Source organism: Lissotriton vulgaris, chromosome 5 (genome assembly GCF_964263255.1).
Source record: "Lissotriton vulgaris chromosome 5, aLisVul1.2, whole genome shotgun sequence".
Lineage (NCBI taxonomy): Eukaryota > Metazoa > Chordata > Amphibia > Caudata > Salamandridae > Lissotriton > Lissotriton vulgaris.
Window position 1 is genome coordinate 732,784,342 of NC_141693.1, and position 18,142 is coordinate 732,802,483.

An 18,142-nucleotide genomic window follows, 5' to 3' on the forward strand; every position below is an offset into this window, starting at 1 on the left:
AAATGATTTTGACGCCATAGCGCCTCTTACAGAATGAGCACCGAATATGGTGATGTCAATGCCAGGCTATGGTGGCGGCCGCCACAACTTTAAAAGGTTTTTGCAATGCAATCAACAATTGTGAACAGCCTTGAGGCCTGATGGCCTTTGTGCATTCCTCATATGTCTTCAAACATTGTACCACACATAAATTCTCATTATCATGAAATGCATTATAACTAATATGACGTGACATTGTCTTGGTGCGTCCTGTAATGGTAAAGGAAACTCCTTCCGGAGTAAATACTCTACCTGTAACGTCGAGAGCTCGTACGTCCGATGAACGTCTGCATGCTGAAAGGCAAAGTAGCATGGCCAATTTGGCCGATAATTGTTTCCTAGTTAATAGCGTGTTGACAGGTCATCTGTTAAACAATGCAAGAACTAATGAAACATTCCACAAACCTGTATACTTGGGTTTCGGTGGGTTGGCCACCCGAATACCCTCAAGCAACTTGCACACCACTGGGTGCATGCCTACCGGCTTCCCGTCTATTTGGGCATGGCCCGCTGAAATGGCGGACCGAAAATTGTTCACCGATCTATAAGCCAATCCTTCCGCTGCTTTATCCGATAAAAAGTTTAACACGTGGAGAAATTCTGCCCCCACGGGATCCAAGTGTCGTTCCAAGCACCTATCCACCCAGTTTTTCCAGGCCGAGGAATACCGTTTTCTTGTGGATGGTGCCCAAGCCTGCCTAATAAATTCGGAAGTCTTGCTCGAAACACCTGGCAGTTGCCACTGTTCCCTGAAAGCCTCCAAGCCATCAGCTGAAGCCTGCCTTCCACTATAAGTGGGTGTCGCTCCTGATGAGGGCCCAGCAATAGCAATTCCGACTCCGGAAGGAGTCTGGGGAGATCGCAACTCCACTGCAATAACTTGGGGGAACCACGACTGGGACATCCACCATGGCCATCTCCGCCCGTTGTCTGATCACCTGCGACATTACTCTGGGAATCAGCATGAAGGGGGGGAAAGGCATATTAGATTGCCTCCGACCAATCCTGAAGAAAGGCATTGGTCGCTTTCGCTAGCGGATCCGGCCTCCAACTGAAGAACTGCGTGAGTTGATATGTTAGTCGGGAGGCAAAAAGGTCCGTCTGGAACGGACCCCAAATCTTTTGTAACCACTGAAAGACCTCTTGATTGGATTGGCCCGGAAGATATTCAGCCATCACCGATATTTGATTCGTCAGGCAATAATGCCAAAAATCCTTGGCTATCTGTACAAGAAGTGACGACCTCGTGCCGCCCAACTTGTTGATGCACCTCACCGCTGACACATTGTCCATGCGAAGGAGGATACAACAAGAGGTCTTCCTCTGGGATAACGTCCGCACGGCGAACGACCCTGCGAGTAGTTCTAAGCAATTTATGTGCAAGGAAAGTTCCTGTGGAGACCATCTGCCGCCCGCGGAGATGTCTCCGCAGCGCGCCCCACCGGCTGGCGTCCGACTCGATTATGACTTCTGATTGGGAGCCAAATATCGCTCTGCCGTTCCAGGCGTCTACATGGCCTAGCCACCATTGCAACTCGGTTCGTACTTCCTCTGATAGAGGGATGACGTCCGAATAGGACAGTCCCCTCTGAAGGTGTCTGATCTTTAGCCTTTGCAGGGCCGTGTAATGAAGAGGGCCCGGGAATATCGCTTGGACGATGAGGCCAATATCTCTACTACTCTGGCGATTGCCCTGAGGGTTACTGTCTGATTGCTTAGCAACTTCCGGATCTCCTTCTTGAGATCTTTCAGTTTCGCCTTTGGAAGGCACAGCTGGGCTGACATCTAGTCTATCGTGAAACCCAGGAAATCTATTACTTGAGTGGGAGCTATCACCGATTTTTTGGGATTGATGACAAACCCTAAGTTCTGAAGCAGCGTTGTCGTAAGGGCGAGGTGCTGCAGAAGAACCTGCTGACTCTGTGCCATTATCAGGATATCGTCCAGATAAATTATGAGACTTATCCCCCTCTCCCGTAGATGAGCCACCACCGGCTTCATTATCTAGGTGAAACACCAAGGAGCTGAGGAGAGCCCGAAAGGCAGAGCCAAATATTCGTACCATTGGCCGTTCCACCTGAACTGTAGGTACCTGCGATGCGGAGGGAAGATGGGAACGGGTAGGAAAGCGTCTTTGAGGTCCAACCTGACCATCCAGTCCCCTTCCTGTAGCAAGTCCGTTAAAAGATGGATGCCTTCCATCTTGAAGTGATTGTACGTCAGAAACTGATTGAAATCCTTGAGATCCAGAACCAGTCTGTTTCCACCTCCCTTCTTTTGTACTATAAAGATGTTGCTGCAGAAGCTGCGAGGCCCTTGGATGACTGGTGCTATCGCACGCTTTTGTAGCAAACCCACGATCTCCGCCTCTATAAAACTGCGATCTTGTTGGGAAAAATGGAGATCTGCAGGCGTATTTGATTGACCAGGACGAGAATAAAACTCTGAGTGAAAACTCTGCACTGTCTGTAACACCCAGGCGTCCTGTGTTAGGTCTCGCCACTGCCGAAGGCAGTGTTGAGTAAGACCCCCCAATGGAAGGAGAGAAAGGACTGGAACGCTCACGTGTGGTTTGTTGAGCCTTGAAATTCGCCCTGTTGTTGTTGGACTGGAAGCGTCCCCTGTTGAACCTTCTGCGGGATGGGTAGAAGGTGCCGCCTCTGGTGGAGTCATAGTCGCTTCTTCCACGACCAAAGTCACCTCTGTGGGAGCCTTGGGGACCACCACGGCCTGACGAGCGACCCCCGCCTCATCCGGCCCTGTTAAAAAAACCCTGGCTAAGTGCTCTCTTGATCCCTGACTGTGCCTTATCTAATGCTGTGAAGGTCCCGACGTACTTCGAGAAGTCCTTAACAAACTTGTCGCCGAAGAGCTGACCTGCTGCTAGGGGCCCAGGCTCCGCATCCGCCAACTCGGTCAGGTTACTGTCCATTTTGATCAGGAGAGATTTGCGTTTCTCAGATGATATGGCGCAGTTGGCGTTGCCAATAAGGCATATGGCCCGCTGGGTCCCTCCTGCCAATATGTCCGGATCTACCGGCTTGGGCGATTCCTTGGCTGCTAAAGCCATTTCAAGAATCTTGGCCAAGGGGCCCACCACATCCAGCATCTTGTCCTGGCATCCTCTCCATGCTCGGTCTAGACTGCGCTTATGGTCCTTAGAAAATTTTTGCAGAAAGGTCAGGAGGCTAGCGTCTATTTCCGGCGTTTCTGCTACCTTGTCTGGGAGATCCGGACGTGGACATTCTGATTTCAGGCGATTGCGCACCTCTCTTGGTAAACTCTTCCTAAGGTTCTCGTGAAGATAGGCCGAGACTGCGGTGGGAGGCACCCAGTCCGAGGATCTGGGGTGCATAATATCAGAAGGGTCAAAGGTAAATGGTGTATTTGTAGGTACAGTCTCAGTCGGCTGCGCCGTTCTCGCCTTCTTCGGTGGAGGAGGTTCCTCCGAGGTATCTGTGTCGGTGTCAGTATTTTTGGTATTAGTGTCTGTATCTGTGTCTGCGTGGGCCCTAAGCTTAGCCTTGACCTTACCCTCCGAATAGGAGTGGTCGACTGCCCCACTGGCGGGCAACGCAGAAAGTGCTTGCGCATGCGGCCACTGTGCAGGGTCTGAAGATCCCTGACTAGATGTAGAAGCCTCTGCCTTCTTCTTCTGAGGCTTTTTATCATAGCCGTGCCTTTTTGCGAAGCCCTCAAGTTGCTTCCTGATAGGGCGTAGAGCCGCTGCCGGGGCTTGCTGTACAGTTTGTGGGACCGTGGTCTCCATAGCCCTGTTCACAGAGGACTGGACCGAGGCGTCCAAGGCATTTACCAAGTTGTCCTCTAAGACAGCCTCCTGCTGCCCGTCCTAAGTCTCCTCCTCAGCATACTCTTCTTGGTACTCTTCCCATTCAGCCATCTTCAGGCGTGAAATAGAAACAATCTCTATATAATTGTATGTATCACAGGGTATTGAGTCCCTTTCTTAGTCACAAGGAGGGTCAAGGTGGGGGTCAGCCCACCAGCACACAAGAAATCAGTTAGCCTAAGACCCCCTCAGCAAAGCTGTAATCCTAAAGATCCGAGATCCAGGCCAATAGCACCATACATAGAGCGTGTGCCCACTCTTTTCCTGGCCAGAATTATACAGCCTGGTACAGGCGATCAGTAGAGCAGAGCGAGTACCGCTTTTTAAACGTGTTTGTCAGTAGGGATTTCGGGCCGTACACGCGCCGCCCATTCGCGCCCAAAAGCAAGCCCAAAACGAGCCCAAATTCAGTGCCTTGGGGAGCGCGCTGCAGCCGAGAGCCACCCGGCGCCAGCAGCGTCACCGGGCGATTAGGGAAGCCCTTTGCGCAAGCGCGAGTAGCGCGCGTCTGTGTGGAGAACGGGGACTCAACCGGAAACCCAGGCTCTTTGGTGAAATCGAGGTAACGGTCTGCCCCCGGTCAACGACCGCTACATCCACACGCTAATCAGCATGAAGCCAATTGCCACAATTAACTGCAAATAAGCGTCGTGAAAGCGGCTCTTTTACCAAGCGCTCGCCCGCAATAGCACCCGTTCCTCAATCGGATTTAAAGATCACAAGGTCAACAGTGATAAACATATCCGTATCAATACAGTAATAAGTTGTCTTATCCTTAAATAAACAAATCAATAAGCCTACAAACAATCTAAACAGCAGATGGAGGGAACAAAGTGCACTTATCTCGCTGTGAGCAGCAAAGAAAGAAGAAGATGGACGCACGCAAGGGGTTCTTATGGACTGTGGGGGCGTGCCTATGTACATGTCATGATGGGAAATGTAGTTGTTTAAATGTTATTTAATGAAAATACGCATTTTCATTGGCTGCTATGATGTTTGCAGTAAAGAATGAGAAGCATAATCTGAAGCCTCCGGTCCTGTAATAGAATTATTCCTTACCTCTTTGGTTATTTCTGGCGGGGGTAAGGTAACTGAGGTTTATATCACTGGGCACCGTGAGTTTGGTCCAGAGCATCCTTCTGCAAATCGTTTTATTTCTAGTTCTTTGGTTTCTTGAAATTAAATAAAACTACTTCCCCTGAGGAGGAGCTACGCGGGCATCCAAGATGGTCGCGTGAGCAGAGGGCTCCCGAGACCCGCTCCGCCCTTATTGATTTATCCTTCTGCTATCCTGGTCACTGTGACTGGCTTTTGAAGTGTTACTCTTCCTGATGCTGCTGAACTTTTTTGGGCCGAGATCGGACTTCGGGGACCATTTTTACGTCGTCTCAAGCTTTCTGGCCTAGCCCCGGACGGGACCGGGGACTCTGCTTCCTCGGATGGCCGAGCACTAATGCAACAACAACGGCTGCCTGGCATTTGCTTTGCCGATGATGTGCCACTTTCACTTTCGGTTTCTGGTCCACCCTTGTATTGACTGCCTGAGACTTGCTCTATAATCCTGGTTTGGTGCTTTCACTGGCAGCACGCTTACTTTGCAGCGCCGGCTCAGTTGTCTGTGACTTTTTCTTGCAAAAACCAGGCTTTCGGGGTTCGAGGGCCTTTGCCATTCTATCGCACCCGGGAGGTCCCAGTGAGGTGCTGAATTCAATATGGTGACGAAACCCGAGGTGGAGAAGCGCAGGAAGGCCACCACTCGTGGGGGATCGGTCCAGTCTAACGTGATCGATCGCTATACGCAGCCGAGAGGTTCCCCCAGTGCTGCCAGCCACGGCTCGGTGGACCCAAAGACTGACATGGCGACCTCTTCGGAAGTGTCCCTTCAAGACCTACTGGCCGCCATTGCGGGGCTCAAGGCTGATATGGGCCAGCAATATGAGGCCATCGTGTCCAAGATAGACACGGTGGCGGTTGATGTTACCCTTATTCGAGCAGATCTAGCCAAGACGAATGAGAGGGTCAAGGCACTGGACCTGAAGGCATCCAGCCTGGTAACAGACATGGCGGAAGCGCAGTCGGAGATTGGGAATCTGCGTTCATCGCAAGACCTTCTAACCAAACGCATGGAGGAATACGATAATAGGGCCCGGCGAAACAACATCCGCCTAGTCGGGGTGCCCGAGGACAGTGGCGCTGCCTCGACCGATTTACTGGTCGAAGAGCTGATTGTTGCTAAACTCGCTCCCGCAGGCCTTAGTAAGTTCTTTGCGGTCGAGCGCGCCTATCGCTTCCCAGGTGGGCAAGTCAAGCCGGGGGCACCCCCGAGGCCTATCATCGCTAGGCTGTTTCACTTTCGAGACAGGGACGCCATTCTTCAAGCCGCTCGCAAGCACGGCCCGTTGAAGTTCGACAACAACTCTGTCTCGATCTATCCTGACTTCACCCCTCCAGTGCAACGGCAACGTTCTGGATTCCTCTGAGTGAAGCGCCGCTTGAGGGATTTGGGACTAAAATATGCGATGTTGTTTCCCGCTCGCCTGCGGATCGAATACAGGGACCGTGCTTACTTTTTCGATCAGCCGGACAGTGCCAGTGACTGGTTGGACTCATTGCCGAAGGACGACACCGAGAGCGGAGGCCCCGGAGGCGCGGACGGAGGCGCAACGGCGCAGGATTGAATTTGGGCCCCCGAGGTCCGGTTTTGGATCGTAATCTTTACAGAGTAATTTTATCATGTGCTTTCTGTTTATGTCCGGGCTGGGGCGGGTTGGGGCAGTTTCTCCCTTCCTCCTCAGGGGTTTCTTTGCGTAGATCAGATGGGGCGAGAGGCACACTGCAGTTTGGGGTGGCTCTTTAGTCAGCAGGGGTGCAGGGTGGTGGGCGTTGTAACGGGTTCATGGTTGGGGGGTGGGTGGTGGGGACTTGGTTGTGCTCCGTGTTTTTTGTTTCTCTTTACACATGGTGTTCTACTGCTTGCGTACATCCTTGATTTGAGGTCCCGGGAGGGGGTCGGGCTGGGACACTCTTTTTGGGATGGGGGGGGGGGGGGTGATGTGAAGGTTCTTTCTTGGAACGTCAATGGCTTGGGGGATAGGATTAAACATGGTATTGTGTTGCAATTTATAAGATGTCATGCCCCTGATGTTGTTTTACTCCAAGAAACCCATTTGATTGGTAATGCCTGTAAAGCTCTCGACCGCCGAGGTTACCGGCTTGTCGCTCATGCTGGTTTTACGTCCGGCTCCCGAGGGGTGGGTATAATGGTAAAATCCTCCTTGGCCCTTGAGATTGATGATGTCACCCTTGATGATCAGGGTCGCTATGCAGCTGTCTCGGGGAGATGGGAGGGGAAGCTAATTGTAATAGTTGCTGTTTATGTTCCCCTGGGGCTGCAGGCTACCACCTATGCTGACCTCGGCAAGACTCTCCTGGGGCTCCCTGATGGACTGCTGATCATGGGTGGGGACTTTAACTCGGTGATGTCGGGTGAATGTGATCGGCTGCCCCCTAGAGTTCTGCCATTGTCCCAGATGTGGCTAGCTGACATGACGGAAACTTTTGGTCTGGTGGATGTTTGGCGATCGTTACACCCCTCACAGACTCAATATACTTTCCACTCTGGTGCCCATGGCAGCCTCTCAAGGATAGACTACTTTTTTATGCTGGCTTCTAACTTATCCTTAGTGCGGGAAGTTCGACATCTCCCCAGGGGTATATCAGATCATTCCCCCTTATTGCTTGAAGTTTCCGTGGGAGGTATTTTTGGAAGCAGGGTTCCCCCTGTGCCGCCCTGGCACTTTCGAAACCCTCGGCTCCGCTCAGACTTGGTTAAGGCGATTGATTGCTACTTCGATGAGAATGTAGGTTCAGTAGCTTCCCCTACGGTTCTTTGGGAGGCCTTCAAGACTGTTATACGGGGTTCCGCCCTGTCTCTTATTGCCGCTGAAAGGAAAACCAAGAGGGAGGCGGTACTTGCCCTTGAAACCGAAATAACCGCACTTGAAAGTGAGTTGGGTGGGGATGATACGCCTGCGCTCCTACACTCCTTGGAACTGAAGCAGGCGGACTATAGAGCTTGTGTGACTGATGCTGCTAAGGTGATGCGTGTGAATCAGCTGGGCCGTTTGTATGATGTGGGTGACAAGGCTAGCAAGCTCCTTGCATGGCTGGATAAGGCTGAAAGAATGAATCGTGTTGTACCCGTCATTACCCGTGAGACTGGTGAGAGTGTATCTGACCCCGGTGAGATTGTTGACTGTTTCGTGGACCATTTTCGGAAGGTATACAGCCCGGTTAGTGACCGGGATGAGGCTGACTCTCGTTTACTGCTGCGTGATATTGCTCTTCCCTGCGTCTCAGGGGAGGACAGATTAGCCCTGGAAGCCCCTTTTACGGTAGACGAGATCGCTCTCGCCATTAGATCCCTGCGGTCGGGTAAAGCAATGGGGCCCAATGGTTTGCCTATCGAGCTCTATAAACTTCGACCGGACAAAATGGCCGCCCACTTGCGGACCATGTTTCTGGATGCCTTTGAGGCAGGGGTCCTTCCATCTGAACAGCGCCTGGCTACTATAGTGGTCATTCATAAAGATGGCAAGCCTCGGGACCGCTGCACCTCCTATCGCCCCTTCTCATTACTAAAGGCTGAGCCCAAAATTCTTGCCAAAGTCCTGGCTAATCGGTTGTTGTCTGTTATCTGTGACTTGATCCATCCGGATCAATCCGGTTTTATACCCCATCGAAACACAGCCCTTAATCTGCGTAGACTCCACGGCGTTCTCGCGAGAGCCGGAACTCTTACTGGGCCTGCAGTGGTGGCCTCCCTAGACGCTACAATGGCTTTTGATACCATAGAATGGCCATATTTGTGGGCGGCCCTTTCCAAGTTCGGCTTCGGCCCTAGTTTCATTGCGTGGGTGAGGCTCCTGTATGAGCGACCGTTGGCTCAAGTCGTAGTGAACGGCAGAAGCTCCGATCCATTTCCATTGGGACGTGGCACCCGTCAGGGGTGCCCGCTTTCCCCACTCCTTTTTGCACTGGCGCTTGAGCCCCTTGCGGCGTGGCTTCGGTGGGAGCCCTCGATTAAAGGGATCCGGTGGGCGCCGGATCTGGAGGATCGCGTCTCGCTTTATGCCGACGACATCCTTCTCTATTTCACCTCTCCCCAGAAGTCTTTGAACGTGCTCTTTGACGTTCTCACTTCCTTTGGTAAGAACTCCGGGCTGGTTATCAATTGGACCAAGTCATGTGTTTATGTCATAGCGGGGGTACTACCTCCGCTGCCCCGTAGGTTTCCTATCCAGGTGGCGGAAGACGGTTTCAAGTATCTGGGGGTCTTTGTCTCCATGGATTCCTCGATGCGGTACGATCGGAACCTCTACGCTCCCCTCCGTCGCCTCAAGCAGGACGTGCGGCGGTGGCGTGAACTGCCCTTGTCCCCATTGGGACGAGCGGCACTTTTTAAAATGATGTCGCTCCCCAGGTTCCTCTATGCCTTACAGAATTTTTTCGACCCGGTCCCTGCTCGCTATTACCGTGAAATCGAAAGCCTGCAGAGGCAATTGATTTGGGATGGTCGTGCCCGTATTGCATTATCTAAACTCACACTCCCCTGGTACGACGGCGGTATCGCTCTACCCGACATTAAACGGTACTACTGGGCCTCACATTTAAGTGCAATCAATCATGTGACATATTCTTCTGAGCCCGCTCCCGCTTTTGCCTTGGATAAACTCCTTCTGCCAGGCGGCAACTTTAATAGAGCCTTGTACTCGAAGTCACCACTTCGTCTCCTGACTGGTCCTACGAAATGTGCCGTGCGTGCCTGGAAGGATGCTACTGTGGCTACAGGTTGGGGCGGCAGATTGACGCGCATGACCCCGTTGTATGATTCTGAACGATTGGGCAACCTGTGGCGGACGAAAGGGTTTGATAGATGGGATATGATCGGAATTAGCAAGGTGGAGGATCTCTGGGCCAGAGGTACTGTGAAATCCTTTGAGGCCCTGAAGGTGGAATACCAACTAGATGACAGGGAATATTTTCGATATCTTCAGGTGCGGCATGCCCTATTCTCCGCTTTTCCCCCCGGGACTGACGTCCCCCAGTCTTCCCCGCTGGAAGACCGCATTCTTGATGGCCACGTCCCTGACAGTACGATTTCCTTAATATATAAGATACTTATTAACAACAGGGCTGACCTGCTGGAAAAGCTTCGTGCCTCCTGGGTGGCGGATGGCCTTGAACTAGATGACGAGAACTGGCAAATGGCTATTTCTTCCCCTAAGGAGGTGGCTATTCCGGCTCGGCTTCGTTTTGTCCAATTAAAGATCCTCCACCGTGTGTATGTGACTGGTACGCGTCTGGTACGGATGGGGCTTGCGACGGACGGACTGTGTAGACGTGGCTGTGGTATGGATGGTACCTTTCTGCATGTGTTATGGGAATGCCCGGTTATCTCCGCCTTTTGGTCCAGGGTCCATGATGTGATGGGACGTGTTACTGGAGTCCCCCTCCTTCCCGAGGCACGACGCTGTTTGCTCAATGTGTGGGAGCCTACGGACTGTACGGCTGCTCAGACCTTTTGGATCACTCTGGGCAACATGGTCGCCAAGAGGGACATAGCTCAGCTCTGGGGCTCCAATAGACCGCCTAGGCTCAGTGCCTGGAGAGAAAACATGGACTGGTGCATGTTTCGGGAGAAGACGGTGTATGAGGCACGGGGTCGCCCTAGGAAGTGGAACAGGATCTGGGCGCAATGGAATGCTTACCGAGGTGATATCTGTACCCCTCCGCTTGATTATGCCGAGGCCATTCCCTCCTCCCCATAAATTGCGTTCCTTTTACTAATTTACTCTACATTCCCTTCATCAACCCCTCCCATAGTAGATTTGCTTCCATTCTTTTCTATTGATTCCCGTCTTTCCCACCCCCTCCTGTGAGCCTTGTCATTAATTTACCATGTGTTTGTTTCCTTTTTTGTTTTTCATTACGACAAAATTACAAAATTAAACCTTTGATATCCTTTTGATTGTTGTGTTATGCACTGCACCATAATGGACTGCGAAGCGGCCACCCCTGCTACATACTGTGTTCTACTTTTCGAATGTGTGTCATAGCGGCCGGCCCGACTGGGTTGTAGGCAGACGCTGTGTATTGTGCATTTGATAAATAAAGGTTTTCACAAAAAAAAAAAAATACTTCCCCTGGTATGCACTATTTTATTAAAGAAAACCCGTTTCATAAAAATGTATCAATATTGGTACCTTAAGCACATTTCATGTATAGAATACCTTGATTTTTAACTAATACTGTACCACCAACTATTCTTTATATGAGTTACTGTTTAGTTGTCCTCTTGAGAACAGAGCAACGATAGTAATGATGATTCCAAACTGCTATCAATTTTGTCTTTTCTAATATAGATTCGGTATTCACAAGCCATGAGAAGCTTAATGCATACTATGAATTGGCATTCATTTAAAGGCCAGTGTCTGTTTGAAATAAATATAAAACGAAAAATGTTTTAGATCAGTTAGCAGTAATCTACTTAAAGTTTCTATGAAGAGCACCTTGCTACGCCGTTTTTAATCAGTCGGCCCAATTTACAATCTTTTTTGCGCATGCAAGTTCGACTTAGCTGCACAAAAAGAGCAATTTCCAAGAGTGATACCATGATTGATAGAATTGGGCTCGCATAAACCTACTCACAAATGTGGAAGATCTAAATGTAGTGGATTTCTAACATTTGAAAATGGGTTGGTTATCTTTGGTATTCTTAAATGTTCTCTAGCGTTTGAAATGAAACTACGCTGTTCAGGTTGGAGTGGTTATGTAGAGGACTACTATGGACGTTGATCCGATTTCATTTGTCAGACTTAATTTATCTGAGGAGATTTGGAGCCTCATTCTGCTCCTGCTCCCTTCCCCTCCCCACTTTCCCATCCATTTGCATCCACGCAAGCTTAAGGTTGAGTTTCACTGTACATTTATTAAAGGGGGAAATCCTGCAGTTGTGCATTCTTTCATTAACCCCTCCCATGCTGGTGACGGAACCGCTCCGTCACCAGCCTCGGTCGCGCTGTGCTGGTGACGGAGCGGTTCCGTCACGGCCCGCTCGGCGCGCCTGCGCGGCAGGGATTCCGCGCCTGCGTTGGACGTTCCATTGAGCGGGCGGGGCCGTGACGGAACCGCTCTGTCACAAGCGTAGCGCCCCCGAGGCTCGTGACTGAGCGGTTCCGTCACGAGCATGACCCCCCTAGCGCTGCGGCAGAATTGCCGCCGTAGCGAAGGGGTTAATATAGAGGAAGGAATACTCCATTGTTTGTGGTTTAGATTGAATTCCTTGTTTACTCAATGAAAACAATATAAACATAATGTGAGGATTAAAATGACACAATATACCTTTTTGCATTGTATGTATATGACTCCTGTTACCCTGTTTAAGAATGATCAAAACAAATACTATCCTAAATGCAATACCATTTGGCTGCATTTTGTTATGTGACATGGGAGAGTTACTTCATGGAAACATGTAGTTGACCAGTTTGATGCTAGACTCGGGATCTAGGTATTGAAGACTTACAAATTATTTTGACTGGGTATTTCTCCTATCTCCACGAAAAACGCAGCAGTGTTTGCGCTTGTCTTTGATAAAAGTCGAAATGTTATAACCTGGTTCAGGGTAATATGGCCCACTATTAAACACGTTGGCTGAAACATTCTGAGGAATGGACCAGTGGAGACCAGTCAGAAAAAGGTAAAAGAAAATATAAGAAGGTCTTCCTTACTAGGTGGTGCTTTTTCTAGTCTGGAGGTACTCCATGAAATTGTTTTCTAATTCAACTTTAAGAAAATGATCTGAATATCTGTGGTACTGCTGTACGAAGGGTAATGTGATATTTGTTAGGGAAAGAGTTATCTTGTTTGTTGTGAAACTGAGATATTACAAACTTATACTGCAGCTGAGCTCCTGATGAAGTGTTGTAATAATAGCAGTGCATGTGCAGTTTCCTAACCATGACTGGCTTTGTGTGGAATTTGTTGTTTGATATATATATTGCGTATTATTACTGTGAAAAACCAATGAAATGTATTAAAGAATTTGTTTGGTTGAAAAATATCAGACCTATATATGCCTTCTTAAAAAACAGCCATCTTATTACACCAGGCCAGATGCTTCGAAAATGGGATGGACTGTATTCAAGATTCAACTGTCTACATGGTGAGGTGCCACTTTCTGACAGTGTAAAATGCTGACTAGAGTCAATCTCCGGAAAAACATTATTTTTATTGACTTACTTTTCTTCACCGCTTTTGGAGATCTACATAGGTAAATGTAGTCTGTTATTAGTAGGTTGAAGTGCAGGATCAAGCCAGCTAAATTTCAAATACGGACCCGCTCATGACTCCAGGTAGCATAATATTGAGGAGTGTATTTGTCTTCCGAACGGATTATTTGTTGGTAGTTTGTTGTTTTTGTAAAAATATTGCTAAAGAGCATGAGTCCCTAACCTTATCTGTAAAAATAGCCCCTTATGTTCAATTAAAATCTTTCTTGGCTACTAATAATAATGTTGTAATAGCGACTAAATTAGACAATTTTACATTAGTGGCTACTCTGTGCAGGTTTACCAGCAATAATCACATCAATGCATCAGAATTGTCAACATTAATGTAACAAAGCTTCGTCAGTTTGAAAGCCTTTACATGGGTGATACATAGCAGCTACAGCTACAGCTGCAATACCCCTGGCACCAAGGTAACAGTGTAAAAGATAGGTCTCCTCTATGCCACATGATTTTTCACTCCATATCCGTTTCAAATTTATTTTGGAAATTCAGCAATTTTTTGCCAGACATCAGGTTATTGGTTCTGAAAACATACACATTTTCATCGTGAATACTTGTTTCAATTTTAGTATACCCACATGAATCCAGCCAAGCAAAAGCTTATAATTTATTAAGCCCTCCGACGATCTTCCACGCTCGCCCCCCCTCCACATTCCTTCCTTCCATAACACCCCTCTGCATTCTCCTTTCCTTCCGGTCCACCTATACACCTTCACCTCGGACTCTCCTACAGTCCGATATGGCCTCAACCTATAGCTCACCGCCAACACCAGACCTTGTGTATCTCTCCCACAGACCATCTCGTCACCGTTACTCTCCAGCCTCTCACAAATCATCCTCTTCCCCTTTTGTTCCCTCCTCCACCCTTTTCTCCGCCCCACAGTCGCCATAAGCCTGCCCCTCCCTCCTTACCTTTATCACCCGCTGCCCTAACATCTTCCAACACCAGATGCCAACAACCCATGCCTCCCCCTACCTGCACTTCAGCACCTCCGAGTCCGTTCCTGACAGACCATCCCAATCTCCCACAATTGCTGAACAGAACTGACCTCCGTTCAACATGCTCCTTTCCTCGTTCTCGCCCCTCTCAAACATTGGACATCCTCACATTGGCTCTATTCCTTCTATGTGACTCTGTCCTCTCTTTGCTGCTCCCCTCATCACCCCCCCTACAGTCCCTCCCCTCCATCCTTCCAGTATATCGAAAGACATCCGTCAACCCAGACCCAAATGGAAGCAATCACTCATTGAAAATTCCCACCTTCTTTATTTCCTAGAAAGTTACACAGCTTCACATTTCCTCTCTTCCTGCAGTGGGCTACCCGATTTCCATCAACTCTGATAGCATTCATACTCGCACATACCATCCCGGTGCACAATCATCCCCTCTAACTTGATATAAATCCCACCTACCCACCCTGAACAGTCCAGTCAGAAAGACAACCGCTTCTCCCTGAACTGCATGCTACACAATTGTCGGTCTGCAGTCAAATACTGTCTAGCGATATCAGACTCGATCCTGACTCATCATTTTGACATCCTGATCCTCATGGAAACGTGGCTAAATGTTTCTTCTAACCGTGCTCTAGACCTTCTACTTCCTTCCAATGACTCAATTTTGCGTAGACACGATGGAGGTCTCACAGTCATTTACAGAAAATCCCTGAGATGCAGGACCCTCCCAACGACTCATTTTCAGTCTTTTGAATGCATGTCGGGGGAGTTGTCCTCATCCACTACCTTCAACCTTAGGTTGAATGTCATTTATGATCCACCTTAATTGAGGAATGCATGGATCTCTTCACCTTTCAACTTATCAGCTCGGACAACAATCTGTTCCATGATGACTTCAACATCCACTGGGGAGGCAAGGGTAACAGTTATGTGGACACTTTAACCTCCTTACTCCATGTCCGTGATCTCCAATAACCCTGCCATAAACCCACACACCACAAAGGTGCCATTCTGGACCTTATGATCTCCAATTCCCCCAACCTAAAGACCTATGACCCCATACCAGCCGACTGGTTTGACCATATGCAGATCCCGATCTCCCTATCCGGCTCCTATACCAAAACATACTGGCAACCCAAGAAAGAGAAAATAAGGTTCGGGGACACATCCAACCGTGACACAGTCATGGTAATCCTGGCCCTTCCTACCCCAATGTCAATTACACATCATCTTGATATTAGCGAGGTCACCGACAGGTACAACTCCCTCATGGAATCCTTTATCAACAAATGTGCACCCCTGAAGTGCAAATCATCCAGACCCAAACCCTCTGGGCCCTGGTTCTCAAAAAAACTTTACGAAGAAAATGTCAAAAAGAATGGAGACCAGTGCCCTCTCACCTGAGGGAAGCAAGAAATCATTACAAAGTCTTGAGAGCCAAATCCTCCCATATCAGAGCCCTTGTGAATTCTACAAAAAATAACCGAAGCCTGTTCAAGGTCATTCCACAGACTACAAACCCCTACAAAACCTCAGCTCCTAAGTCATCTGTGGGCCGCTGCAACTACTTAGTAGCTTTCTTTGATTAAAAAAAGTTGGAGACTTCCGTATCTCGCGACTAACCAGGGATTCCCTAGAAACAGCTGAAATTCTACCATGCAAGGCGCTGCATTCATGGTCCTCTTTCTGTTCAATTTCTGAACAGGACCTATAACGAACCATCTCCATAGTAAAACCCATGCATGACCTTCAGGACGCCATTCCAGGTTTTATCAGCAAATCTCTTGCCATACACATACTCCCCATATGGGCCACTATGGTTAACTTCTCCCTCAATCAGGGCCTTTTTCCAGAACGACTAAAAGTGGGTCAAAACTCTCCTCTCTTTAAAAAATACAACCTCTCAGTCCAGAGACGATGAAGAATTACTGTCCAGTCTCCCCACTCCCATTTTTAGGCAAAGTCATTGAAAGAGTTGCGTAGTTTCAAAACTCGCTTTACGCATTCGAACAAACAACCTTCTAGACCCTGTCCAGGGATACTGTTCAGAAACCCGCGATCCTCCATATAGTCTATGACTCTTAGAAACCTCGACTCTTGTAACTCTTGGTCCTCCTGGATTTATCCGCTGCATTCAACGTGATCCATCATCTGGACCTCCTTCCCACTCTACAGCAGCGCAAGGGATGTGGAAGCACAGCCCTCAACTGGTTCTCCTCATACCTAACCAACCTTTCCCTAATTGTGAAAATGGGTAACTCGTTCTCTAGACCAGCCAGTGTTCATCAAGGGGTCCCTCAAGGTCCGATCCTCTCTCTGACCCTCTTTAACCTCTGCCTAGAACCAGTATGTGTGATTCTCAGAAACTCTGGAGTTCTCTTTTAACCCTACACTGACAATGCCCAAATAGACATGAAAATATTATTCCCATAAGGTATTGCCCTGCTTTCGAAAACACTCTTAAAGATTCAAAACAGGATGTCCAACCACCATTTAAAACTCAATCCAACTAAAACGCAATTTATTTTGATTTCGTCTCTGAAAGCAAAATCTCCAGTACAATGAATACCCGGCTACCCTGCATTCCCCGAATGGCTGCCCTGCAATTGTCCAAAGTAGAGGTGCACTTGGCATCACCCTTTATAATCATCTCGATCTTCACAGCCGCATTGCTGCCATGGCCAACACTGCATAACAAAAAGTTAGGCAGCTTCAGGGCATCATACAATTGATTACAGAACTAGACCTCAAAACAGTGGTGCTGTCTTTTGTTCTCTCCAGACTAAACTATGGAACTTCCTTCTCTCAGGCATTCCAAAAGTTCACTTAGGCCCATTGAGAGCAACACTACCCGCTGCAGCATGCTTCGTTTTAGGTCTCAAGAAATTTGACCACTTTTTCCCTGTTCTTCTAACCCTCCAATGGCTTCCCATTGAACCCCTGGTCCAATTCAAACCACCTGCATTACCCACAGGGGGCTGCACTCACCCTCGTGTCTAAACAAGAAACTTAAAATCTCTGGAGCAAATAGGGGTCCTAGAAATGCACAATCCCAGCTCCTGGAATTTCTCCCCCCCCCCCAAAAAAAATCTTCAGTTGAGAACGATACATGAGCCAGTCTTTCTCTTGTGGTACCACTAGAATCTGGAACTCTGTCTGACTCCTCCCTCCAACTAACCACCTGCCTAGTCACCTTCAAAAGGACCACAGGCTCCTCCTATTTGACTGATATATTGCTTAGTCACCCTTGACCAGACACAAGTACTCTGTCCACCAAGATCTAAACTACCTTTGTTATATAACCCCACCATCTAAATTGATGCTTTAACTGTGTGGGTCCCCGAACCAACTGCTGTAACTGTCTCTTGTGGTGACTCATTTGCACATTTACCGATTTAAGTGTTTGAGATTAATTACTATAACTGAAACCGGCTGTAACTCAAGTATCCTGCTACTGTTGTAAAGAGCTCTGATGCCTTCGGTCATTGTCAGCGCTATATAAAGTTGCAAAAATAAATAAATACAATTAGGCTAGACTGCACACAGAAGAGCTACTTACAGATACCTGGAGAGCTATCAGTAGCTCACAAGCCACTCGTTGCATAAGCCTGCTCTAGAATCTAAGCATGGATGATTCTGTGCTTGGTCATATGTGGCACTCATTCTGACAATCCTCAACATGCGAACTTCTGAAATAGGGACTATAAAAACTGTTCTTTTGGTGCATTTTGGTGGTCCGGCTACTGCTGGTAGGTGTAACAGTTGATGCTACAGGTCTCCAAAAACGTTGTATCCCGAATTTTATCTAGTGCGTTTCTTGTACTTTCTGGGTGATTTTAAACTTGTAAGTGAGAGTTGCCAATGTTTAACCCAGAATTCATCTGTTTACGTGCAGTTTATGGCAAGAAGGGTGAGGGTGCAGCTGGCTCATCCTTCATAGGTGCATGAG

At 48.5% G+C, this 18,142-nt stretch overlaps 1 protein-coding gene and 1 pseudogene across 1 annotated transcript in view; one reads left to right on the forward strand and one right to left on the reverse strand.

Moving 5' to 3' along the window:
• The window catches only part of DNAJC11 (DnaJ heat shock protein family (Hsp40) member C11), a 788,848-nt gene that overhangs the window by 29,882 nt on the left and 740,824 nt on the right, over positions 1 to 18,142 (forward strand). The window lies entirely within an intron of this gene.
• Positions 1,825 to 2,712, reverse strand: LOC147711451 (uncharacterized; annotated as a pseudogene).